This window comes from Mauremys mutica, chromosome 18 (assembly GCF_020497125.1).
Source record: "Mauremys mutica isolate MM-2020 ecotype Southern chromosome 18, ASM2049712v1, whole genome shotgun sequence".
NCBI classification, from domain to species: Eukaryota; Metazoa; Chordata; order Testudines; family Geoemydidae; genus Mauremys; species Mauremys mutica.
In genome coordinates this window covers 24537358-24565290 of record NC_059089.1, presented here as the reverse complement: position 1 = coordinate 24565290, position 27933 = coordinate 24537358, and the positions used below count along the sequence as shown (strand labels likewise).

Here is a 27933-nt window from a genome sequence, read left to right as displayed (position 1 = left end):
GTACGTCAAACAATTCTCGATTATAAAGTGAATGTTATTTAAGTTAACATGTCATATTCAATTTACAATAAATTAGGATATAAACTCTCCAAAATATAGCTGATGAACATGGTGGCAGAGAGGCGATGGACATCTGATCCTGGGGTTAATCTGATTCCAGCCATATATAGGGAAATCCTGCTTTTCTGAATCTCCAAGTTACGTACCTAATCCCCTAGCCACAATGCAGACTGTAACCATTAGCTTGTCCCTAGAGATCCCCCACTTCACTCATTCTTCACTTTGGAACCAGACTTTTCTGGAAAGCTCCCACCTGGTGCCAGCAGACTCCCGTCTCCTGCTTCTCACTGAGCACTGCTGCCCAGGAAGTGGTACCATTGCCCAGGGGGAGCAGTACCCATTAGGGAGGCATTACATACATGCCAAGCAATGAAATCCAGTAATGGAAGTACAGTATGTGTGCTCCAAACACTGCCCCTGTAGCACCAGAGCCTCTTCCCTGAAGTTGATGGAGTTGCAACAGAGTAAATAGGCTCAGGGTTGGCATTAATGGAAAAGCCTTGCTAGGGACCTGCTGTTGAAGGACAGTCAGTGAAGGGAGCATATGGGGAGTTAGAGACGATGCTCGATGTGAAATGCTGCTTGTCAGATTTGACATTACATCTCAGTAATTATATCCATCTTAAGGAGATGGAGTTTGCTGACAGTGAATGATGGCCATTAGAGCAGGAATAAACCTGCTGGGAAAATTTGTCCAAATCAGTTTAATTGGGCTGTGCTCGTTGTTCAGCCTATTATAGCCTGTGACAACTCACCCACTGAAATTATTTTTCTTTTTCAAGTCCTTTCTCCTTACCTCCTGTCGCACAAGCTGGGAACAGTTATTCCTGACTCAAAATTACTTTTGGCCAGGCCCAGCTGGTGGCCAAATTCAAGCTTGCTAGTGCCTTGCCTCGGTGGAGCCCACATTGTATTGTGCTCTGAATCACAAAGCAATTTCAGGACATGCAAGGTGGCTTCATGCCATCATTTAGGAAGCACCTGCTCATGTATTTAGAGGCATAAGGAAATGCTTCTTTTTTTATCACAGGACACCAAGACATATGCTCACCGTGACAGACAGAATTTGCATGTAAGGACACAGTCAGACTGCCTGTGCACTTTGTCCCTTTCCTCTATAGTATATATTTTCCTCCATGAGTTTAAAGCAAACGAGTAGGAAGATTTTTCGTTGCAGAGGATGAGAATCTACTAATTTTTGCATGAATGTTTTTGCTGTTTCATTTTGTGTCCCTTCAGTTTCAGTGTTTGCTGACATTTGACAACACGGCTATTGTGGCAACGAGTACATGCAAAAACTCAAAATGTCAAACCTCTCATTTCAAAGCCATCTTTTGCTCAAAGTTGAACTTATTTACACTGGAAAGAGCGCTAACTTTAAATGAACTTCATTTTCTTCATGAAACATGATGAAATTGAGAGTGAGGTGTGCCCATTTCAGTGTTTGTGAGAAGACACTGACAAGAACATAGACTCTCTATCATCCTGCTAAGGAGTTTAACACAGCCACATAACTGACTCTCTCTCTCTCTCTCTCTCTGTGTACACACAAATGCCAAGGAATCACTTGGATTCCTCCGGAAATACTCTTGACCCTCCTTCAGAAGCCAGTCACCCAAGATTTATCATCATTTTTCTCCACGTGCTTCAGACACAGGGCTGATAGAACTGCAGAAGTGAGTAATGGGAAGAGCTGTTAAGCTGGGGAGCACTGAGGATGTCCAGCAGTAGGACAACTGACTCCATCTAAAGGCTAAGAGAAGAAGAGCAGGGAAGGGAAAAGATGGCCAGATGAGTCACTGGCTCTTAGGCTGATGTGCATGGGGAGTCTGGAGAGCAGCTAGCCCCTTCTTACACATTGCTTCACATTTGCCACTTTAGGATGAAAGCTGCCCAAACAAACTAATTAAAAAAAACACTAGACACAACCAAAGGAGTTAATCTAGAAACAACTGGGAATGGTCACTGCCCACCCAGTTACACAGCTCTAAGCTCTATACACACCCATAGCCTTGACAAGCCATTGACAATAGACACTGTTTTAGAGTGACATGTTTGGCTTAGTTTGCAGCAAGGGAGGTTTAGGTTACATATTAGGAAAAACTTTCTAACTCTAAGGATAGTTGTGCTGGACAAGTTACCTAGGGAGGTTGTAGGGATCTGTCCCTCCTCCCCTCCCCTTGCCCCCCTTCTCCCAACTTCATCATTGGAAGGTTTTAAGAACAGGCTAAACACCTATCAAAATATATATCTGAGAGGTGAGAGAGTAACACTTTGGTAAAGAGACAGTACAAAAGAGACAGTATAAATGCACTTGGAAAAGCACTCCGTGTTGCTACTGTATTCATCTGTCACCTAATTGCTAAAGCTTTGTGATAAGTACCTGATTACTTGAAAACCATGAAAACATTGCTTTTAAAACACTTAGATTTAATGGGATAATTGCTTCTCAATTGATTTTAAATATATGGATGCCTTTCAAAATATTATGCTTATTCACTGGCAAATTGATACTTAATTGAAGTCACATTTGTCACTCTTTTCTGTGCCCTGCACCCTCCTGTTATATCCCCTTTTCTGCTCTTTTCCCCCACACAGAAGATAGGTAGTGACCCTGTTCCCTCTGCTACAGGCATGCCACAAAGATATTACCTGTCCCAGGCAGGTAGATTTCAGATGAATTTTAACTTGAGACTAAGGCAATCTATTGCGCATGGCAGTAAGCCAGACACAGGGCAGCTGGGGACATTGTTGTAGCTAAGCCGGGAGTCACACTCCAGCTGGCGGAGCAGCCCAGAATCAGAAAGGCACAAAGGTGACTTAAAGCCATTGTAGCACTTCCTCCTCCTGGGCTGTGTGTTGGGTGCTGCACAGAATCTCACCATTGGTGAGAACTCTAGGGCTCCTTCTTAGGTCCAAAAAGACCTGTTGGGACTTCACACTGTTGCCGTGAGCATCAAGATTCATGCAAATGTGGATGATGTACCAGGAAGTGTTGCCAGGTGTCCTCCACCGTTGCTGTTAGGGGAATGCCCATTACTCCAGTTCATGAGGCTAGCTGCACACCTGGTGTTTATGTCGTTCTACTTACAGGAACAATTCCTGCCTACATTTTGAACAACGGCGCGTGAAGTGTTGAGAGAGAAGTTTTCATTTCCTAATAGGATCCGGGGTATGTGAGATCAGATCATAACCACAAATGTATGTAGGTTGTTGCTGCTGACAAGAATACTATTAAAGTCCATGTTAATAGTGTCAGTTGTTCCTATGAACTGTACACAGGGGCCATTTCATTCGATTATTCCTTTTTGTATTTACAGGCCATTGCTTACGTAATAAGCCCTTCAGCGAGCATCAGAAAATCATGCCTCCTGCACTTACATTGTTTTAATGTGGTAAATGTATTTAGCTCAGTAACATTCAGAGTACCCTGGTTACTCTTATAGGTAGGCACCTATTCAATGTATGAGATAGACCTTCTTCCCTGGCTAATTAAACCCAGATTCTCCCATTGTTTAGGAGAGGGGAAACTGAATGTTTACAAAACAAGTGAGGCAGCTTAAGTCTGTTCTGGGTAGCATTGGGCAATACAGTAAAACAGAGTTAGCACAGCAATTCTGCTTTATAGGGTGATAGAAAAAATGATTCCTGGCTTTTCAAACACAAAGCATTTTACTAAATAACAAGGGCTTTGAAGAGAGCAGAGGTAGGCCAATACCGAGTACTTTTGAAAATCTTACCCTAAAGCTCATTTTTATTGTCACAGTAGGAATGGTCAGGCATTGAGGAAGCAACCACTGAGTGACAGAGAAAGAAAGGAAGGACGGATGGGTAATAAACAGGCATTCAAATCCAGATGGTGGGTGCATTATTCTGCATAGAGTAAAATCAAAATGCAGAAACATTAAGTTCAGTTTATAGATTTTGATGTGCTATGTTGAAGACATTTTAAGGCTAAACATGAGAGTGAAAGTAGCATTAGACTGTATCTTACAAGGATCTTGTACTCACAAGTTGAGATCCCTGAGATCATAGATCCTGTTATGGCAAGATGTCACTGCTGATAACAGATCTAGTCAAAGATTTTCAACTGAAAAAACTTTCTGCTGAAACCTGGCATTTTGTTGAAAATTATTTCAAATTTTTTCTACAAGAAATTTTAAAATGAGAAGTTTCATTTCAAGTTCAAATTTGTATTTCAATTATAAAAATTCATCCGTTTTTGGATATTTTCCTTTTCTCCCTCCCTTTTTTTTTTGCCACTGAACACAAAAGAATGATCCCTGGGGTCGGGGGTTTCCAGCTACTTTTTTCCTTTTTCCACTCTATTTTTTTCAAAACTTTCTCAACTCTGGAAGAAGTAAAGAATAGCAAAATGAAAAATAAAACCTTGAGACTAGAAACCTGGCCTTGTTAAAGTCAATGGCAAAACTCTCATTGACTTCAATGGGGACAGGATTTTGTGCTATCACTTTGCCCCTCTGTAGCTTTTCCAAAGTTGGAGAAATTTTGAAAAGCTACCGAGTAGAAAAGGGAAAGTGAAAAAATGAACAACCCCTGGACATTATACACTATTATCCTAAGGAAAAGAGGGGAAGAAGTGGGAGAAAATGAAGATTCAAAATTCTGAAGAGTCAGTTAAAAATAGCAAAAAATTAAATTGCTTCAATCCATGTGCAAAGGAAGCAACTTTTAAAATGTTCAATTTTTGGAGACTGAAGACCTTCCAATAGATGAGATGATAATGTGGAAAGTATTATAATAAACAGAAGTACAAAAAGTCTTCTGTGGACTGAGATCTTTCCCCCCTCCTCACATCATGAAAATTCAGACCATAGAATTTCCCTCCAAGAACTGATTCCTTCTCCTGTTCATATGTTTTGCACTTACATTTTTACTTCAGTTTCCTGCTTGCTGCATAAGATGTTCAGCCAGAAGGGGTATCCACTTGATGGTGCTCCATCCAATGTCAATGTTACTCCTTGGGAAGCTAGTGATGTACAGTAGAAATGTGGGAAATTAATATGAAAATGTACCTTACAGCCTAGGGGAATTGCAGATTATTGGTGCTCTTAGTGCAAACCCTATCTGACAAGGTGTAAATAATGAAAGCCTGTAAACGGTTCAAGTGTGGAGCTGCTGAATAGCAGATGGGATCATGTAGCTAATATTTTACACTAAATGTAAATGGCTATAGCAAGAAGTTGAAATCTGTAGGTGCAAATGGAACATAGGCGTGATTGTCACTGTCATGCAATAGAATTTACCAGAGCCTCGTAAGCTAATTTCTGCTCAGTTGATACCGTGCACCTTGGCTAAATAAACCAAGATAGAATAGATACTGAATAGTTCATCCATCCACCTACAGTGGGCTCTATAGTAAAAGGAATATATATATATATACAGGGGAAGGAACTAGACTGCTAGGAGAGACTATTGCAGAATTTACATGGGGCTTCAGCACAAACTAGGTACAAGTGTGCTGCCGTTTCCTCCTACAGCCAATGGTATGAGAGAGAATACCACCCCGGGGAAACCAGCAACAATAACTTGAGCACAGATGTAACTCACGCATCACTCCTGTGCAGAGGGCCAGCACAAAGCCTGTGTACCACTAATGCCTCTCATATGCCCTAATTAGAGCAATATTGTAGTTCATAGGCCATGTACTAGCCCTCAAGAAGGGGTAAATCTCACCCCATCTCTGCCACCTAAGCCCTCTGCAGAGTGCACAAAGGAAGCCATTTGAAGATTCCACTGCACGTGCCTGGAATATTGATACACTGCGAGCAAGAAGCACCATAAGCTGTATTTCCTGCATTAAAATGCTCACTTGCCAAATATTAGCTTGATCATCCATGTATCCTCCCACTGGTTGTTGAGTATACCGGGGAGCTCAATGTCCAGAGGTGTTTAAAAGACCATCTTAGTACATACCACTAGGAAGAGAGAATAGACTCAGATGGGGCATGCAGTTTTTCTAGTTTTTATTAGTGTGCAACAGAAAGAAATATTAAGCACAATAGCTAAATGTACCGGGATCCTTTAGATATTGGCAGCAGCATAATTTCAGAGAAAAATAATATGCTTCTCTGCAGTACACGAGGGCTAAAAGTCAGCCAAACTATTCAGGCCTTTTCCTTCCCCTGCCTTATAATAGCTCAAAAATGGGCAAATGGACTCCTGAAAACAAGTTTCAAAGCAATTTACTCCTGAGTGGACACCTTGTTACAACAACAAACTACTGCAGCTGAGAAATAAAACCCCAAGAAATGCAGTTTATAATGGAAATGTTGGCACGATACTAACTGCTTCAGCATTGGGGCCTCTCAGTCTGTTTAGCCACTTTGGGGCTATTTTTAAACTACTGAAGGAAAGAGCCAAAGAAGGATCCTATATGCTGAGCAATGGAAAAAGAAGATCCTTTCCAAATGCATGAGGACTGTAGTAGAGGAAAGTTCAAAAAGCCTTTCCATTAGGATTTAGTCTCAAAGAGAGAAATATGGGAAGGACGGCAGAGCTATTTTGCCCATCTCGGGTATGATCCTGGGCTCAGTCCTGCTCACATTAAAGTCAGTAGGAGTTGTACTGATGACTTCATGAAGAACAAGATCAAACCGCTAAAGCAAACTACTTTTGCAGGTTACTGTTCTTCATGGAGCCAGTGGATTAGAGAAAATGGGTTTTAGGCATGGGGGCGGGGGGAGGTGAGGAGGAAAATTAGCGCCGTCTGCTGTAAGAGAATGGGCATTAACATCCTAATTCGTTTGTCCTGGCTTTGCTTGGAGGCCAGCAGGCCTAGTGGTCAGGCCACAGATGAACTCTCTCCCCAAACCTTGGAGGTGGCTCTTCCAGGTAGTACAGGGACCTGGGGGCCAATCCACAGTTTGTCACACACACACCCCCCAGAGTCCTCCAGGCTCTCTCAGGAGACCAGGGAAAGAATAGGGGGACCCGGGTCTTCCCTGTTCACCAGGTCCCAGCCCAGAGGCGAGGATTGGCTCAGTGCCTTCTGGCTGCCACTCCAGATCACTCCCCCAGGCCATTTCCTATCTTCCCTGTTTTCCCCTCAGTTTGGAGTGTGGCGCCAGCTTTCTGCTTACACAGTCTTGGTAGTTCAGGGCTCCAGCTGGGGGGCAGGATGCTTCTCAGTTGTCCCTCAGGAGTTCAGTCCCCCCCCCCTTTAGTTAGGGGGATCTCAGCCAAATCTTACTCAGTCCTGGTCCTTCCCCTGCAGATTGCTCTGCCTCAGCGATGGCAGCATCTCTCCTCCATGCTCCCCCAGCCAGAACTCCCTTTTAAGCAGGTCCTCCACAGGGCACATGCCCAGCATGCTTCTTGGCCCAATACTTCTCCACCACTCTTTTTACTTTAGTGCTGGGTCTGTAAACCCCATCCCACCTCCGCAGCAAAACCGACACTGCTTTGGAACCTCCACAAGTTGCAGGCATTACTAGCCAAAAACAATCTCAAGTTCTCATTGCTGCCTCAGCTTCATTTTTCCTCATCTCTCAGTGACTGTTAGCTCTTCTCCATTGCAATAATAGTGTTAACTTAGATCAGGAAGTCTTTGGGACAGGGATACCGTCCCATCTGTTAAGTGCTATGCAAAAAAGTAATGCCCAGGGAAGCAATGATATTTGAAGATGGCTATCAGTGGCATGCAGATAGAGACTTGAAACATGGTAGAGAAGGAGTCGGGGTGTTAATTCACCCAGCAATAATCCACTCAAACCCTTTCTGTCTCTACTCGTTAGGCAGCTATGCCGTGTTTGGCCACTTTTTTGTGCATCAAGCAAATCTGTTCGTCTGGTAAGGCAGGTGGACGGAGAATTTTCTGTTTGGACTCAGAAAATTGAGCCCTTTTCTGACAAAAAGTGTACAGAATTAAACTAATCCGGGGCACATCACAGTTAAGGGGCCTGATCTTGAAACATCTACACAGTGCAAAACTCCTGGTTAGGACAACAGGCATTGAGTCTGGAAAAAAACTGCAGGATCATGCCCGCAGCCAGCTGGTCCTTGACTATAGTGCCCTCTGCTGGCCACCAAAAGGACAGCATCCACTTAGAATAGCTGTTCCTTCAGATCATCAGGAGGCAGTAGTTGAGGAATTTCTATTATCCCAAAGTGGCTGAGCCTATCACCACTTTCTAGACTCACCTGCACAGAATCTGTCTTATAACTAAATTCAAACCAGCTGTGGAAAGTTCGGCTTCATTAAACAGAAGCAAATGCCTTTTACTAATCTGGAATCTTTTCTACATTTCACACACAGACTATTTTGAACAATGAAAATATCCTGAAATCTTCCAACGTGCCAGAATGTTTTTTCAGAGGAATAGAAGAGACTGAAAGGTATTTAAAGCAGGAGATTGGCTGTGAGGTGGTAATACATGGCTTGGGAAAACTGATCAAGATGAATTTCTGTGCAAAGGTGCTCTGTGAATAATACATTCAGCACTGTATAATGTGAGTGCTTAACAAAAACAAAACACAACAACAGGAACGTCTGTGTGGCAGGGACACAGCCTCTGCCCTCACCCTCGGGCTGGGCTCCATGTCAGGAAGGGTATACTTCTCCACAATTTGTTCCTCATCAAGCCCTTTATCAAAACACACCAGCAACTCTCTCCAGCTGCCCTGCTGGGTTGTAATCAGCTTGGGTAGGATCTTATACTCCTTGCCCAGCCAAAATACTCACTGGCTCTATTGGAGTTTTGCTGGAGGTAAAGGAGTCTATTGTGGGTAATGGCAGATCTGCCCTGGGAGGGAAGGAGACAGTGGGCTGGCCATATTCCACACTGCTATTTACACCTCTGCTCCAGTCAGGCTACAGGTACTAAAGTAAAAATATAGCATGGTACGGTACGTTGACAGAGTGCTTGTCATTCCAGAAGATCCCATAGTGCTTTACAGATTTAATTCAGTACAAGCTATACAGGAATCACTTCATCAACTTGGGGTGAAGTGTAACAATTGCTTAACGGCACAGAGCAGCATCTCAACTGTTTAGGCCAGGAGGTGAGTGAGGACACCGCATTCAAGTGATACCGCCAGAGGAATCTAGAGAAGTATGGTGCAATTACCCAAACTGGAATTCAGACAGGACACAGGAAATGTGTCCCAAGAAAATGTCATGGGATCTTTAAGTGCAGCATGAGAGGTCAGGAGCTCCGCTTCACATTTCCACCAAGATTCCCTATAATATCAGGCATTGGTTTACTATCGACTCTGAGCAAAGACTTTCTCAGACTGAATTCAAGCACCGTTTCCCCAGTCCCATGGGTGCTCCTTGGAGGTTTCCTGTCAAACACTGACCCAGCCCAAGTCTGCTTACTTTATGAAATCTGATGCGACTACAGTACAAAGTAAGATATCAGAGGGTAAAAAAGAGCCAACTTTCAGGGACATGTGGATAGCACATTACAGATAAAACAACAGTTCCTGACTGACATACACTGATTAAAAACAACTAACCGAGAACAGCACAGCACCCATCAGATTATTCAGTTTTATGCATTTGGCAAACTCCCCTCTTGTCATTATGTAACATTGTAAAGCAGGAAAGAATCTCTAATTGTTTTAAGTAAAACACTTGGCTGTAATAACCCTAAAATAAAGGCCTCCCGCTCAACAAGTTTGAAAATATGGCAAAAAATTAGCCCTATAGAGAAACCATAAAGCAATTTACCCGTCAAGAAACTTCAAGATATAATCCCTTTATGGTGCAGTTTCTTGTGGGTTCTTCATGTTACTTCAGCTAGGAATAATGAGAACAGATGCCCTGGATATTAAGTTGTCTTGCTGAAGCAATAGAAATAAGATGCAATGTTTGTTTCATGCAGCATATTGGATGCCAAGCAGCTGATTATATGATAATACAAGCACAATGTACATTGTACAAAGGCAAGCAATAAACGTCATGGACTAAAGAGCTATCTTGACAGTTTTAAAGAAAGCTCAATTAAAAGCTCTTGGAAGCAGTGCTGCATTAGTGAGATTTACTGTGCACATCAATATCCCCCTTGAAGAGTTCCCTTTACAAGAAATGAAGTTATTTCATCATAATTTGTGCCAAATTTACCCAGTCACTGAGCCAATGCTACCTTGTTCACCAAACAAGTTGTCAGAGGCAATCACATTTGGTTAAATAATAATTTCTATTTGCCTTCCAAATAATATCATTGCTGATAATAAAGAAACATATGTTTGTTTGGTTCTGCTGGGTTCTGGTTTAACACGCAGTACAACATTACACACTATATACTTGGTGTGTAGTGTCTAGATTGTAACTGAAAAATTGAAGCAGATCATCACAATTCCTAGTTAAATATATATATGGTTTATGTATATGGTAGCCTCTCAATCTCATTGGAGTTGATGGAGAGGTTTTAGAACTTATCAGGGAAGTTTTAGTGGCTAAGGAACTATATTAGCCATTGAGGGTGTGTGGGCTAGTGGTGAGAGCAAGGGACTGGATTCTAACCAAAGCCTTGGTATTGATTTGCTGTGCACTTGGGTAAGTCACTTGAAGTTTTGTTTATCCATTTGTAGAGTGGGTATAATAAAGCCTGTCACAGGCGGTGGGAGGCTGTATTCATTACTGTTTGGATGGTGCTAGGAGATCCTCAGATCCAATGGCATGTTGTACAAGTGTGTGATAAAGTGAAGCCCAAGAGACTGGAAGGGGCTGTAGAGGATGGCTGTAATCCTTTCCACCATTTGTTATGGCACCATCTGTAGGCTGCAAGGGGTGGGAGGAGCAAATGGCTGGAAATGCTCTTAAAAGGCAAGCTCTGCTCCCCATCCTAATTGTAGCCCATGCTGTAAAACGACCAATACATCATAAAACAGTTGATCTCTTCTCTTCAATCAGCGTGAGGCTGGAACAACAGTAACTTCAGCAATGACCACTATAATAGAACTGCAGTTTGAGCTAACTCTAACCTTGTGTTGGCGAGACCTGTAACTCTGCAGTGGCCTACAGTAAGCTCCCCACTGCATCCACAACCAGCTTCCCCTTCTTATTGCAGAGGTGCAAGGTCAAAGGTAACTAACCTGAGGGGCTTCTTCCTGCTAAAGTTTAGATTTGCTGCAAGAACAGGTTTTGAGGTTCGAATTTTTAAAGCATTAGAATTTTCATGGAAGCCTGGATTAAAGCACTGCCAGAGCCTGACAAAATGGCGAGTTGGAGGAACCACTGCATGAAGATCTAGACTTTGCAGTTGAAGTCTGAAAGTCCAAATGCAGGAATAAGGAATGATGGTGGGGAATGCTAGATAAGCAAGTTCTGCTACCAGAAGAGATGAGGTTAATGCAGTTCAAACTGCAATGAGGCAGTGTATTACAGAGAAGTGGCATCTAGGTAAAAATATGGCTTTGAAGAAACCCCAATAGAAGCCATGGAATGGTGACCCCCAGAGACAAATAAGAGCACCCACATTTCTGGCTGTTTTTCTAAACTATCCAAATCTTTTAGATCTCTAAAACTGGGCTTCAAATCTCAAGAAGAGGGTCAGCCCTCCCTAAGATTTCTCAACTTCCTGCTTCTAGCCAGATACCACCTTCACAACTTTTCCTGATATATTTTCTTACATTCCCTTTGATGAAACACATAAGTACAGAAAATGAAAAACAATAGGAAGGTGAGAATGAGTTTAACTAACTTTTTCAATTCTCCAAAAAGGGACATGTTCACACCTTGGATTGATTCTTATTTTATATCCAAATCCGTTTCACCTGTAAAAGAATGATTTGCTCAAATCTACGTAGACACAGAGATAAAGAAATACAGGTTAACCAGAGCAGTTTCTCCACATCCACACTCAGTTGTATCCCAAAATGATCTATTCCTCCTATCCTATCTCTGTACACACTTAAATTGCCGATGGAAATCCACCATGTACATAAAAAGTGCAGAAGACAGGCCTTTGAATCAGGTTCCAGGGCATTTCATTCTTGCTGGTTGCGATACCCATCTGTTGTTTTATCAGAACCTGGCACCATGCAGATGGGCATGATTTCTTTTGTAAGAGTGAAAATAGATGGCAGCCATTAGTATTCAGCTATTCTTAATTCAATATTTTTCCTCATTAGAATGAAAGTGCGAATACATATGTTATTTCATTTGCTCTGACAGCCAGTATTAGAAGACTGTCAAAGACAGCCTAGCCTCAACCAATTGTAAGCATGACCATATGCTATTTTCATAATGAAGCTATTTGTATGGCCCATGGAATTGTGAAGGAATTATCACAGCTAGCACGAGGTGCCACTGGCTTCTGAACAAATAGTTGATTAAGCGAAGATCAGTTTTTATTGCAAACTGCTGAAGAACCTGGTAGGAAGTAATGCTGAATAGATTCTTAGAATTCATTATGTACAATGTGAGTTGGTCCTTGTTGAGAGAGTTAAATCAGAAAATGTAAAAACTCGAGATCAAAATGTGGGCCAAAATAGCAAAATGAATTAATGGGTCATAACTTTCATTTCTGGAAACCAGGCTTTTCTTATATCACAATGTATGAGTTTGAGAGGCACTAGCAGACATGTTTCCATATCACAATTTGCGCACATCACACAATATGGCATAACATCATTACGAGTCTGCTTCACAAAGAACCACAACTGGAATAGCAGGGGCTGAGGTGCATTAGCAAAACTTTGTGGGGGCATAGGACTGGAATAGCAGAGAATGAGGTGCGTCGGAGGGGGCGGAGCTGGAAGAGCCGGCAGGACTGAGAATTGGCAGTTTCACATAGGAGGTTTACACGATACCTACGTGCATTATGATGGCAAAGCATATTATACCCTCACTTTCACACAAAGTGTAAATAAATAAATTATACAACAGAACAGTGACAGAATGGAAATGTACAGCTAGTCTGACTGAGGTGGAGGACCTAAAGCATTATTCCAGACACTGTTCCAGAAGGAACTCACTAATGGTATTTATTAAGAAAGGATTGTCACCTGACATTTATATGGCAGCTTTCGTCCCCCAGTACTAACTGTACATTGAGAAAACACTCAAATATTGATTTTGCCAGTGCTGTATTTATACCTTCTCTACCCCAATGAGAAAAGGAGAGACAGATTGTTCTCTTAGACAGAGTCTTAAACTCTAGTTGCCATAGCGACTCATCAGGGGCTCTTGCTTTGTGCCTTTCAAAAAAATCAGTTAATAAACTTGCAACTTTACTGAAAGTCAGTTTTGCAAATACTCAGACATCTTTGTTTGTTCATTGTCCTGCAACTTTTTTCTCCACTTGAATTTGTGTGTGTGTGCGGGGGAGGCATAGAGGAATACCATCTAGTCTAGCTAGATTCTCCAATGGCCCCGTCAGTGTAGCCTATGAGTACTTCATCTATGTTAATGAACTGATCCTTACAACACCCAGTTGCTGTGTGCAGTCAGGGCCGGTGCAACCATTTAGGCGACCTAGGCGTGTGTGTGTGTTGATGTTGCTTCAGGCACCGCCCCCAGCAGCTCCCATTGGCCGCGGTTCCCCATTCCTGCACCCCAACCCCCTGCCCTGACCCCCTGCCACACCCCTCATCCCTCCTGCACCCCACACCCCAACTCCCTGCCCTGAGCCCCTGCCACACCCCACCTGCACCCCCTGGGGGCAGGGAGGGGGTGGGAAGAGATGGGACAGGGTGGGGCTTCATGGAAGGGGTGGAGTGGGGGCAGGGCCAAGGGCAGCAGGGGGCAGGTATCAGTAATGCGGCCCTCGGGCCAATGTACTAGTCCTCATGGTCATTTGAGTTTGAGACCCCTGGTCTAGCTTCAACTTCCAGCCATTGCATCACATTATACCTTTCTCTGCTAGACTGAAGATCTCTTTATTAAATAGCTGTTTCCCATGCAGGTACTTCTAGATTGTAATCAAGTCACCTCTCAACCTTCTCTTTGTTAAGCTAAAGAGATTGAGCTCCTTGAGTCTATCACTAGTGTAAAGCATATATTCCAATCCTTTAATCATTCTCATGGATTTTCTCCAATTTATCAACATCCTTCTTGAATTGTGGGCATAAGTACTGCAGTAGCTGTTGTACCACTGCCAAATACAGAGGTAAAATAACCTCTCTATTCCTACTCAAGATTCCCCTGTTGATTCCAGATGTGGCCAAAAGAGCTAATGTTCAGCTAATTATCCACCTCAATCCCCTAATCTTGTTCAGAGTCACTGCTTCCCAAAGTAGAGTCCCCCATGCTGTAAGTATGGCCTGCATTCTTTGTTCCCAGATGTATACATTTAGATTTAGCCATATTAAAACACATTGTTTTCTTGTGGCCAGTTTACTAAGCAATCTAGATTGCTCTGAATCAGTGACCTGTCCTCTTCCTTATTTACCACTCCCTCAATTTTTGTATCATCTGGGAACTTTATCAGTGATGATTTTATGTTTTCTTCCAGGTCATTGATAGAGATGTTAATGAGTTTAGGACCAACAACTGATCCCTGCAGGACACCACTGGAAACAGACCCACTCAATGATGATTCCCCATTTACAGTTACATTTTGAGACCTATTAACCAACCAGTTTTTAATCCATTTAATGTGTACCATGTTAAAATTATATCATTCTAGTTTTTAATCGAAGTGTGCGGCACCAAATCAAATGCCTTACAGAAGCCTAAGTATATTACATCAGCACTGTTACCTTTATCAACCAAACTTGTAATCTCATCAGAAAAGGATACCAAGTTAGTTTGACAGGATCCATTTTCCATAAACTCATGTAATTAAAAAAACAAAAAACCAACATTACCCTGCTTTAGTTCATTATTAAATCAAGTCCAGTATCAGCTGCTCCATTAGCTGTCAGGCCTATAATTACCCAGGTCATCCCACTTATCCTTTTTAAAGTTTTAAATTTGGCATATTAGTTCCTTCCAGTCTTCCAAAATGTATTGGAAAAAAGAAAGAAAAACAGTTCAGTGAGCTCCTTGGTCAGCTCTTTTAAAAAAACTTGGATGCAAGTTATCTGGACCTGCTAATTTAAAAAAATGTCTAACTTTAGTAGCTTCCATTTCTATCCCACTAATATCTCTGGAGGATGTTAAAGAATTATCACCATATGGTTAGACTATATTATCTCCCTCCCTGGCCCAGAAATATTTATTAAACATCTAGTCTTTTTCCACATTATTATTGATAATTCTACCATTTCAATATGGTAATAGACCGATGCCATTGTCATGATTCTTTGTGTTCCTAATATTTAAAAACCCTCTTTCTTATTAGTCTCAACTCTGACCACAGAGTTCTCCTTTTGTGGTCCTGGGCTTCCCTTATTCATTTTCTACAATTCCTAATTTATATTTATTATGATCAACTTTCCCTTTCGTCCATTTGTTATAATTTTATATAAATAAGAGGGTTTTTTTTTATTACAGCAGCCTTTGCTCCTCTTCTAAACCAGACTGTTGTTTTTTTTAAACCAACACCACTTGCTTCCTCTATTGTGGGACCGGGGCTTTTGGGGCTTGTACCAAGGAATTCTTAAATTATTTCCAATTATCATTCACATTTTTCTAATTAAGTTCTTCCTCCCAGATGATTTAGCTCAATTGTTTTCAGCTTTGTGAAAATTAGCCCTATTAAAGTACCAAATATATATATATATTGCTGTTCTGAACTTTATTCTGCTTCCACATTATAAATATAATCAAGTTATGATTACTTGTACCTAAGTTATCATAAAATTAAGAGTTATTGGTAAGTTCCTCTTTATCTGTTAGGACAAGGTCTAATATATAATTCCCCATGTTGATAGCAACACTTTCAGATAGGAAATTGTCATCTATAGTGTTTTGAAATTCCAAGGATGTTTTAGTACTGACAGCATGAGACCTCCTAATGTGTCAATCAAGTTGAAGTTGCCATGATATCACAGTTTTTATTCCTACACATTGTAGATGACTGCCTCATATGCACCTATCCTGTTCCCTAGCTGATTTGGTTGTCAGTAGCAGACATCAAATTAGTACCCCATTTTGCACTTTATCTTTTAGGACAATGATACATAAGATCATTTTCTTCTGAGTTGAATGCTTATCAGTGACTCAAACATGTAATGCCATTTCTGACATAGTACTACCCACTCCCACTTTATCCTTCCTAAATAGATTAGGACCATTGATTTTAACATTTCAGTTGTACAAATCATCCCATCAGGATTCAGAAATACCAACTAGATTGAATTTATGCTAATAAATGAGCAGTTCCAATTCCTCGTTTGTTCCCAGACTCCCAACATTAGCATATAGACAATTTAGGGATTTCTTCGTTTCATGTTCTTTGGTTTGTGCTGACTGAGCGCTTATATCTTCCTTCTTTTTATCCTCCCTGCAATGGGGTCAGCACCCACCTCTCACGAGCACCCCTCTTCTGGTCAGCAGGTCTTCAGCTGTTTGGCTGAGTCGCACACAATGTCTGTAGATGGAACAAACAAAAAACCCCTTCCGGGGTATACAGTCTTTACTTTCTCATGACCCTAGTATTGGGCAGTACCATCAAGGCTTCCTCCCTGGAGACATTGCCTTCTATAACTGTCCAACAGGGCCCATTGCAGTACCCTCAGTTGGTGTGTCCTTTTCAGCAGCCCTCCCTGGGCTCAGTCTTTAAACAGACCAGCAGGGCCCATCACAGTACCCTTGCCTGGTCTGGCTAGGTTCTGGGCTCAGGCCTTCCTTGCTCCCCTCAGCCAGCCAGAAGCTCCTTCTTCGCTCCACTGGTCTTCCGAAGCCCTCCCTGGACTCAGTCTTGCCTGCACTGAGCTGTCCACAGTCCCGCTGCTCCTCCAGTCAGTTCTTCCTCTTCCAGCTCCAGGCAGCAACTGATTACTCTGCCTCCGATGCTCCTTTTAATATGGAGCTTCTGGCTCCTGATTGGCAGCTTCCCCTGCAGCCACTCTAGGCTGCCTGGAGGACTTTTCCTCTGCTCTTTTCTGGGGGGTAAGAGGGTGAGGCAGGGCCATGAGGCCTCCAGCAGGGGGCCTCCAGACCTAGTCCACCCCGTCACACTCCTCTTTTGTTATTAGTTTAACCTCCTCCTGACTACTCTAGCCAGCCTGTGCCCAAGGAGATTGGTCCCCCTTCTACTGAGGTGGAGGCCATCCAAATTATACAGATCCCTTTGAAGGTGTTCCACAAATGTTCCACAAAACCAAAGCCTACACCACTCACCTAGCCAGCAACTCACTTCCAGAATTTTCTGCCTTCTGTCTTCCTTTGCTCATGGGACAGGAAGGATCTCAAGATAGTCTTGCTTGGATAGTCTTTTTCAGCACACTTCCCTGAAGTCATCTATTATCTACCAGATAATCCTTGATGCAGTGTCATGAGTGTCAGTATGAATCACTAATGCAGTGGTCCTCAACCTTTTTGTGACCAGTAGCATATTCATGTTTTCAGAAGAGTGTGGCGGGCGCCAACAATTTTTCAAAGATTATTTTGTATTTGTAATTAAATAATATGAAAAACATCATATTTAATATTACATAATATATGAATCCATCAGATAAAAAGGGTAATTTTACATGTAAAAGGTATTAATTAAATTATTTGGCAATTACTCTTTCACCTTACCATGTGAATTTGCTCTTTTTTATCTACCTGTAAGAAAAATTAAGGGGTTTTTACAAAATAAATATCATAAACAGTTTTCATCTTATTTATTTTAAAAAAGTAAAACATTGTTGAACTGCTGGTCCAAATATATTTATTATTCTTACTTTAACATAGAATGAAGCCTGCAGCCTCGGAGTTCTCTGTCCCCAGAAGGTGTGGGGCTGCAGTTTCTCTCCGGCTTAAGCCGCGGCCCCGTGCCTGCTGGGGACCGAGAACACCAGCGCCTGCAGCCCCGGAGAAGCCGGAGAGAAGCCGCAGCCCCACGTCTGCCAGGGACAGAGAACACCGGCGCCCACAGCCTGCAGCCCTGGAGTTCTTGGTCCCCAGCAGGCGCGGGGCCGCGGCTTCTCTCCCCTGCTGGGCACTAGGCGGGCGCACATAAATGCCCCAGTGGGCGCCATGGTGCCCATGGGCACCACGTTGGGGACCACTGCACTAATGGATCCCTACCCATAGATTTCAGAAGCCTATCCAATCTTAGAGTGACATCTTATGTCTTGGTTCTGGGAAGGCAGCACACTATTCTCTTGTCCACCTGTCCTGTGATCTGCCTGTCCCTTGCAGAATGTTCATTTATGAAACCTCACAACACTTCTGGGAAATACATGGGAATTGATACCCCTATCTGACAGATAGGTAAACTATTAATCACATGAATTATTATTTTATAGCACCCAAGACCGTGAGCAAGTAGTGTGAAAACTTCCCACCCAATGCACCTCAATCCTGGTTGCAACACTTCCTGCTACTAGAATCCTTGGTCTTTCTTGACTAGAGCCTCCCAACTGTGCCACATGCTGTTTAAAAAAAAAATCAGTATGCATTTGCCATGTGCATTTGCACTTGTGACTTGAACTTAGTTGTAAATCTGTATTTTCCCAGATTCATGGTAAAATGACCCTCATCCCAGTGCACTTGCTACCAGGACAAATTGCTCTGACTAAAGTGACTACCTGATGGAACTAGCTGGGGCTTCTCTTTTATGATATGGTAGTTGTCTTTTGAATTCCTGAATCATGTAGGTGTGATCAAACAAAATACTCACATGCATTCTTTGTGGGTTGCTGGTTTTAAAGCCAGTCATATCCTGCTGGAGGAGACAGAAAGCTTTAAGTATCTTGCCCAGGGTCATATAGCAAGTCAGTAGCACAACAGAGGGTAGAAACCAAGAGCTCCCAGTTGCCTGCTTTTATTACCAGATTTCTCTTTTTATAAAGGTTCAAATGTATTTAAGCAATAGCACCACTGGGCTGATAAATAATATTTTTAATGCAGACAAAGCAAGGTCTTTTTTTTCAACCTATTGCACAGCTGCACTTTGGCACGTGTCTTTCTGTAATTCAAACTCTTGGGCATAAACAAAGATTTTCTTTTCCTTCACCACACTAGGCTTTGGAGCAGCTTATATAGAGCAGACAGCAAGCTGATTATGAAACAGAATTCACCCAGAACCAGCTAAAAGAGGAAAATCAATATGGTTAACCTAATTATTGTGATTACACATCTACAATAAAAAACATATGAGACAAATCACAATAACTCACATAACTATTTTCATTTAACATTGGCTCCAACTGAGACTGTCAGCTTTGCTGAGTCATTTAAAACATTGAGACAAAAAGAGTAGGTCTGCACTATATGAGATACCATTTCAAACAACATTGATTTCATGGCCTAGCTCTCTTGTTCTTCTGCCTCTGTCTGTTTTAAAGGGACAAAGCTAGACTGGTTCAGTCAGACCACAGCTCCAGACCTCACCACAAGCATTGCAATTAATGGGCATAACAAGGACTTGAAAAATGTCTTCTGCATATGAGCATGACAGGTGGAGGAACCTCAAGGGGTTCCAGTCAATAGTTTGAGGCACACTTTTGCCCAGCACAGACAAGAGAGACTTAGAAACCAACATGTCTGCTCTCTGTTGACAAAGATCCCACAGAATTGAGTTTGTAGCTCCATTGTCTGACTACAGTGTGATTTCTTGATGTCTCTGGAGTATAACACTGTGTTTAGAAAGTTCCATGTCCTACTGTTATTTGTTAAAATCAGAGTGGTGGCATGGTCTACAGCCTGAGCACAGATCAGGGACTGAGGAGCAATTGAGTTCTAAGCACAGATCTCCTGTTAATTTGCTGTGTGGCTTTGGACAACTTGCTTATCCTTTCCTCCAATTTACCCATGTAAAATGTGGATATTACAATATATACCTACCTAATAGCAATGCTAAGGATTATTTGATGTTTCAAAGGCACTATCATATCTCCTCTTTTGAACAAGAACAGGGCACCAAAGAGATGGAAGAAACGATTGCCCTGTATCAACCTCCATTCAGCTAAAGGGGGATTGGGTGGAGTGCAGTGGAGGGGAAGAGTAACCACTGTAGAGAGTATCAGAGGGGTAGCCGTGTAAGTCTGGATCTGTAAAAGCAGCAAAGAGTCCTGTGGCACCTTATAGACTAACAGACGTCTGTTAGTCTATAACAGGGGTAGGCAACCTATGGCACGGGTGCCGAAGGCAGCACGCGAGCTGATTTTCAGTGGCACTCACACTGCCCGGGTCCTGGCCACCAGTCCAGGGGGCTCTGCATTTTAATTTAATTGTAAATGAAGCTTCTTAAACATTCTGAAACCTTATTTACTTTACATACAACCATAGTTTAGTTATATATTATTGACTTATAGAAAGAGAGCTTCTAAAAATGTTAAAATGTATTACTGGCACACGAAACCTTAAATTAGAGTGAATAAATGAAGACTCGGCCCAGCACTTCTGAAAGGTTGCCGACCCCTGGTCTATAAGGTGCCACAGGACTCTTTGCTGCTTTCACTGTAGAGAGATTCTTGTAGTACGAGATCTAACCACATGACTCCTATTGATGTTGATCCTAAAACTCCACCCACAGCACTTTGAAAATGTACTCCTAAGTGGCTAACCCATCCAGAAACAGGCTACAGTCCCTGTTTTCCTTTCAGTGATGTTCGCATTCTATAGTCCATCAGGTAAAGACACAAGCAGCTGGATTTCTCTCTACTTTCACAGAATGTATGCCTAGAAACAGGCATTCCATATTTGTAGCTTCCAACAGCAAAGAAATTGCTATCAGATCTCTGGTGGTTTCATTGAGCCTTTTTTCCATTCCCTGGCTCCGGCATTTCACTAAATTGGAATCTGCAACTGATTCTTTTCATATTCCAGAAGTACCTACAAGAAGTGCTGTGGGAATCAGTTCAAAGGATGCTGAGGCACATCTGAAGAGGTCCATTAGGAGTTGAACATGAGATCATGGTACAAAAAGTAATTGTTTTAGCCCTGGTCCAGAAAATGACATGGAGCGATGGGAAGCAGGAAACACCCTCAACACTGGCATTCTGGGACTGGATCTGGAACAGGGATGGGTATGTTTGAGATAATATTGAGTTTTGTAAATAGTAATAGAGCTGGCTATATGAATTAAGGGCTTAAAATCATCTTCCAACAGTTACTGAATTTAGGTTGCTTTTTTAAAAAAAAAATCTTCCTAAAATACAAATTGGCAATAGTTCTTAAATGATTTGTTTTATTTTGTTGTAAATCTTGAATGTTAATAAATCTTATTTTATCAAAAATTGTTAGTTTGGCTATGTATTTCTGTTAAAAGGTGTTTTGGAGGTGGATAGTGACCTGTACCACTGACTACCTGTAAACTATCACCTGATGGCTGTCTGTCCTATGTGCCATGAGTTTTTGGGTCACAGTCCATTTTCAACTTGATCAGGTGATCACACCACAAGACTCTCCATCACAATTGATACCCTTACTGGCAATATCATGGCAGAGGGAACAAAATTTAATAGCCATGGAGACTGAACTACTCTGTCATGCCTAAAAGTGGTCACTCTAGGGCAAGGCTGAAGCACTTTGGCAATAAGTGATGTAGGGAAACTTGCACTGCTATGGCCTATGTTATAGCTGTTCTCTGGACATCACTTTGAAAAGATGTTATCATATGGCACCTTTAGCCAGCATCAAATTCAGTTTCTTAAGAAAATTAAAATAAACAGGCACTGGTGACTGTCCTGTTTAACCTGCCATCTTACGGAAATGGCAGAGGAATATTTATTGCATTACACAACAGTACCATCTAGCTGTCAGTCTGGGAAAGCACACAAGATTCACCGGAGATTCCCAAGGCCCAATCTCTGCATCTTGGGAATTAATTCTGCACCAAAACCACACAGATATGTTTCAAAGAATCCTAGTGTTCCCCCTCTATGCAGATAAGTACTGCACCCAGTGAGAAAATTTTATGGTATTTAATATTATATGCAATGCAAAATGGATGTCAGTACAATGCTTTGAAATAGCCTGTCCTGCACTTTAAAATGCATTGTTGTGTATGGCATCCATAGGGTGACTGGATAGCAAGTATGAAAAAATCGGGACAGAGGATAACATACAACCCTGAATATCAGGACTGTCCCTATAAAATCAGGGCATTTGGTCACCCTAGACCAGGGGTCAGCAACCTTTCAGAAGTGGTGTGCCGAGTCTTCATTTATTCACTCTAAATTAAGGTTTTGTTTGCCAGTAATACATTTTAATATTTTTAGAAGGTCTTTCTATAAGTCTATAATATATAACTAAACTATTGTTGTATGTAAAGTAAATAAGGTTTTTAAAATGTTTAAGAAGCTTCATTTAAAATTAAATTAAAATGCAGAGCCCCCCGGACTGGTGTCCAGGACCTGGGCAGTGTGAGTGCCACTGAAAATCAGCTCATGTGCCATAGGTTGCCTACCCCTGTGCTAGAGTTTAGCAGCCAAATTCTCTGAGCATTCTGTCTGAACTGAGCATGCTTAACTCTTCAGATTGCCTATGTGTGACTGGACTGAGTCTGCTCCATTCTGGGGTTGCCAGGGGGCAGAACATGACTTTCCTTGCAATTGCTCCTCCAGCTATGACACTGGCTACTGGAAATGCAGCAGGGAGACTGACTCTCTGGTGGTCTCACTGCACACCACACACCCCTCGTGGCACTCAGGCAGCACAAAGAAAAAGGATGAAGCACTCTTACTGGTACCCAGACAGCATCTAGGAGATGAAGGTGGAGAGGGGGCTGAAGACGAGGGTGATCAGATGTCCCGTTTTTTGGGACTTTTTCTTATATAGGCACCTATTACCCCCCCCATCCCGTCCCGTTTTTTTACAGTTGCTATCTGGTAATCCTACTGAAGACAGAGGGTGGATAATAGGAGAGGGGAGAAAGGGACAAGAGCCACGGGTGAGGGAAAAGATAGGAATGGCAGGAGGGGAAGGAAGCTGGGTGGACTTGTTGATTTTCAGGGTACTCTGCCAATTGTTTTGGGTTTGGAGAGATTGTTGAATGCTTTAGTTCACATAGTTAGTTTTTAATACTAAATAATATGTCCTTAAAAAACATATATACTTAGAGAACATGATAGACTCTTTTTAAAATTGAAATAAATTTATATTTGTAAAAATCAGTTTTAGAGAAAATAATTCCTACTTACAAACATCAGCAGCCTTCTTCAAATGAATCTAAGTAGAAAGGATAAGTTGAAAGAAAGACCTATGTATAGATAGATGGAAATAGCTGGACCTGTTTATTATTGCATGTCTCTTAAGTATGATATGTTTAGGAAGGATGAAAATAACATGATATTTGACTAATATTATAACATAAATCACCGCTACACAGCTTAAAGAAAACACATACATATACAAACTATTGATTAGACTGGTTAACTTTCTAGCAATTACATGGGTGTAGTGCATGGTAGGAGGCACTTGATGGCAGCAACCATCCACAGAACAACAATACCTTTGTCTTCATCCCTACTTTTTCCCATCACCAATGAGTACCACTTAAGTTAATGGCAAAATTCCCATTGACTTTAACAGGAATGGGATGAAATCCTCTTTAAGAAATCAGATAAAAGGCTTTCTACTCTAAAATCCTTGAGCAAAATGCTGTAATAAATATACCTCTACCCCGATATAATGCAGATCTTGGGAGCCAAAAAATCTCACCATCTTATAGGTGAGACCACGTTATATTGGGTTTGGTCCGGTACGGTGTACCAGCAAGAGCCAGTATGCCGTGCCGGACTGGACTGGCTTCCCTGGCGGTGATTTAAAGGGCCCAGTACTCCAGCTGCTGCGGGGAGCCCCTGGCCCTTTAAATCACCGCCAGAGCTCCGGCAGCAGGGCTTGGGTGGGGATTTCAAGGGCCTGGGGTTCCCTGCAGAGGTTGGAGCCTCTGGCCCCTTAAATCACCACCCGAGCCTGGCTGCCAGAGCCCCAGCGGGGATTTAAAGGGCCCGGGGCTCCCTGCAGCGGCCAGAGCCCCAGGCCCTTTAAATCACCACCGGAGTTCTGGCAGCAGGGCTTGGGAGGTCATTTAAAGGGCCCAGGGCTCCACACAAATTCGGATATAACGCGGTAAAGCAGCAGGGCTCGGGTGGCGCTTTAAAGGGCCCAGGGCTCCCCACTGCTTTACCAAGTTATATCCGAATTTGTGTTATATCGGGTTGCGTTCTATCGGGGTAGAGGTGTATGTATTAGTTTGTAGCTAAATGCATGAGATGTTAATGAGACTCCATACAACAGCTTGATACTTTAGTGTTCATGAAGTGATTTTTTTTAGCCTTACTAAGGTGAAAATGCCCAAGCCTTAACTACTGATATTGATTTTAAGAGGGGCTAGCAGTTATCTGATTACTATTCATTGCAGAAACTTGGCCTAAAGTAAACCACCAGCTCACAGTATCTATTCCTTGTATTTCAGGGGCATCCTCCTTTACCTCTTAACCTACTGAGGTTACCATTAAGAGTTGTCCTTACCACTGGACACACTTTCAGCATAGTGGTCCCCTACAGCAGAGATGGCTCCATTTTCTCAAAAGAGATCAGCACTGACAACTTCTCAGAAGTCCAAGGGACTGTACTTAATTTGTACAAACAAAATAGAGAAGACTGCAGTCTCCTTCATCTTTAATATGGAGGTATAGCCTCTTGATACTAAATGCCCCAATATGCAGTGTTCCAGTCTGCTGTAAGAACTGTTCTGATCAAGATGCAGTAATGTACATTGGGACTTCTTGTCTCCATATTAAAGATGAACAGTCATGAAACTTCCTGCCCTAAACTATTAGGCATCTGACTACCTCACGTTGATATCCTGCTGTAGCTGCTCTCCGGATAAAGAGACATACAGTTTCCAAAGCTGTTTGTCTGACATCTTTTGCAAGAAGAACTACAGGTAAATTTACACAACAGTAAAATGAAAAACAAAGCATAGAAGCACTACCAGCTTGAGAACCCTCCCTAGGTGACACCACCTATGAATATATTAATCCCAGCTCTCCACAGACAAGATTCTTAAACACATTAGTAGTGGTGGTCAGAAAAGGGAGATTCAAAAAAGTTATCAGGACTCCAGGACCATAAAATAGATTTGGTCTTTGTTTTCATTTATCCCTGATTTGTTCTGAGGATTTTTTGCTACTTAGAGCTAGTCTGGAATCTGCTACTAAAGTGATGCAATTAGAAATTCATGCCAATTGATGATGAGAAGGGCTGTTTATCAGGCATCTTAGGCCCGGTGGGAAAGAGTTTTACCATTATGCTCTTGCAGCGATGCTGTTCATGTCATCTTGGGATTCACATGCTTCTGAAATAAGATTGCAGTGGACAAAAAAATATTTCATTTTAACTAAAAAAGAATGTAATTTCCCTTGCACATAATATAGAGAAGATGCTTACATATCACTTACCATGCATTCGTTTTACTTAGCTACAAATCACTCTACATAAACAGGAAACTCTAGTCCCCATGGCTTTATTAATCATATAATGGAAAGCAAAAGTCAAGGCATTTCCAAGGGAAGATTCAAAGAAAGAGGAATTATTATACATTATAGTTCACATTAAGCCTCTGAATTACACTAGTAACACCTAGCTACTATATAGCATTGTTCATCCATATATCTCAAAATACTTTCCAAAGGAGCTAAGTATCATCTCGGTTTTGCAGATGGAGAAAATGCAGCAAAATTACCCAGTAAGCTAGTGATTATAAACTGTAAATATAATGATGCCACTCAATAAATATAAGTGTATATTCCTTCCCCACTTTCATAGCTGTGGAAAACATGTATTCCCCATCATCCAAGAGTGATTAAAGAATAGTCACAGGTCACATATAGCCCTCTAACAAGTTCTAATGCCAGGACTCAGCCTTGAAATGTTTACAGGTGTGACACCTTGCACAGCAGCGTTGCTACAGTGCAGCTGCTGAGTATGTAATTACCTGCTTCTATGGCTCTATTGTTGTTACCATGGGAAGAATCTCATAGGAAAGCTGCAAAGATCATGGCTGTGTTTTCTGCCAAAAAAGAGGGGGGGAGGATATAGAATCAGCACTTTACTAGGCTAAACAAGCAATGTCTCCAGCAGCATCTCAGTAAGAGAGAGAAACAGCAAGAGCCCCATGGGCCACTTAAGGCCAAGACCCTATAGGTGGCATTTTCAAAAGTGTTCAAGCTGCCTTAACTCTCCTCCCATTTTAGAAAATGGTAAACTCTTTTTCCCTCCCCCCACCCGGCCACTGACTTCAACAGGAACAGTGTTACAATGCTGGGCACTTTTTTTTTAAATCCTATCCTAAATGGCCATGGACTCTAGGTAAAAGAGATGACCTAGAGCCCACTCCCAGTCCCCACAGAAACACCTTACTTCTAGCAATATCTCCCCTGAGCTCATTTATCCCTCCACTGGAAACATTTATTATTAAACACCCAGAAATTTTCATATTCAAACAAACTAGAGGCTCACTTACCTTCCCAGGGAATTTCACAGACTGTTTGCTTTCAGTGCTCTCATATTCTCTTTGGATTGATTGGTTTCTTCTCTGTCCTCTCCCTTTCTTTTCACGTCGTGTTCATGTCTCGGACTCTGCTCTTCTTACACACTTAAGCTTACACCCTGTCCAATTTATCTCACTTTTTTCACCCCTTGTCAAGGGGGCTCTGCTGTGGTCACTGCACTTTCTTAAGAATCTCTCCTCTTCCAATGGCCCAGTGCCCATATGCCTCTCCTCTTCCCTTCCCCTTGAGGCCCATTTCTCAACTGTCTTATCCGTGTCTGCTCCCTACCATGCCCTCTCCAGCTGTCACCTCCCACACCACATCCCAGGGCCCCTCTGCCCAATTCCCACCCAGGGAATTGTAACTGCCACAGAACATTCTGGCCCGAACAATTCCATCCCTTCCCACGTCACAGGGCCAACGGTCACCCCAAGTGCGCTGCCTGCAGTGTGACCAGTAATTGGGTAAGAGGGGGTATTAATCTACTTTCACATGTCAGTAGCAAAATGATTCTTTCTGGCTGCTCCCTGCAAACCTGACTCAGCCGCGCCCTACCTTCCACCCTGCACTGGGCACCGACAGTGACTACCCAACACGAAAAGTGAAAAGCGGAAGGGATAACTTTTAACAGAGACATGGCTTCAAACCCAACCCCAGAACCCCCAGGAGATGCCCCTCATATCCCTGACACCCTCATATTCCTGTAAACCATATCTCTGCCCCAATATCCCTGACACCCCCATAACCCTGTGTCTTGTCAGTCTCCACCTATACATGCCTCCCATATCGTGGTATCTGTCTCCCTATGTCCCTGCCCCTCATATCCCTGTATCTGTCACCTCATATCCCTGACACCCCATATCCCAGTATCTGTCTCCACATATCTGTCCTTCATATCCCTGTATCTATCACCTCATATCCCTGACACCCCATATCCCAGTATCTGTCTCCACATATCTGTCCTTCATATCCCTGTATCTATCACCTCATATCCCTGACACCCCATATCCCAGTATCTGTCTCCCCATATCCCTGCCCCTCATATCCCAGTATCTGTCTCCCCATATCCCTGCCCTCCATATCCTGGTATCTGTCTCCCCATATCCCTGACACCCCATATCCTGGTATCTGTCTCCCCATATCCCTGCCCCTCATATCCCTGTATCTATCACCCCATATCCCAGTATCCATCTCCCCATATCCCTGTCCTTCATATCCCTGTATCTATCACCTCATATCCCAGACACCCCATATCCCAGTATCTGTCTCCCCATATCCCTGCCCTCCATATCCTGGTATCTGTCTCCCCATATCCCCACCTCCTATTGCCTCCCCATCCCTGACACCCCCATGTCCCTCTCCCCT

The 27933-nt window shown here is 42.5% G+C and overlaps 1 protein-coding gene across 4 annotated transcripts in view; it reads right to left on the bottom strand.

The window, feature by feature from the left end:
• The window catches only part of LOC123352367 (DAB2 interacting protein), a 401633-nt gene extending 373993 nt beyond the window's left edge, over positions 1 to 27640 (bottom strand). Inside the window, exons 1-3 of one of the 4 annotated variants that reach the window (XM_044992350.1) lie at positions 26541 to 27640; positions 26013 to 26087; positions 25322 to 25373 (exon numbers count right to left, since the gene is read on the bottom strand). The gene's annotated coding sequence lies outside the window, so the exon portion shown is untranslated. Of the gene's footprint in view, positions 1 to 4950; positions 5035 to 25321; positions 25374 to 26012; positions 26088 to 26540 lie in introns of those variants that run through there. The other 3 variants (XM_044992351.1, XM_044992356.1, XM_044992357.1) reach the window with 3 other exon arrangements.
• Between the last annotated feature and the right edge of the window lie 293 nt (positions 27641 to 27933).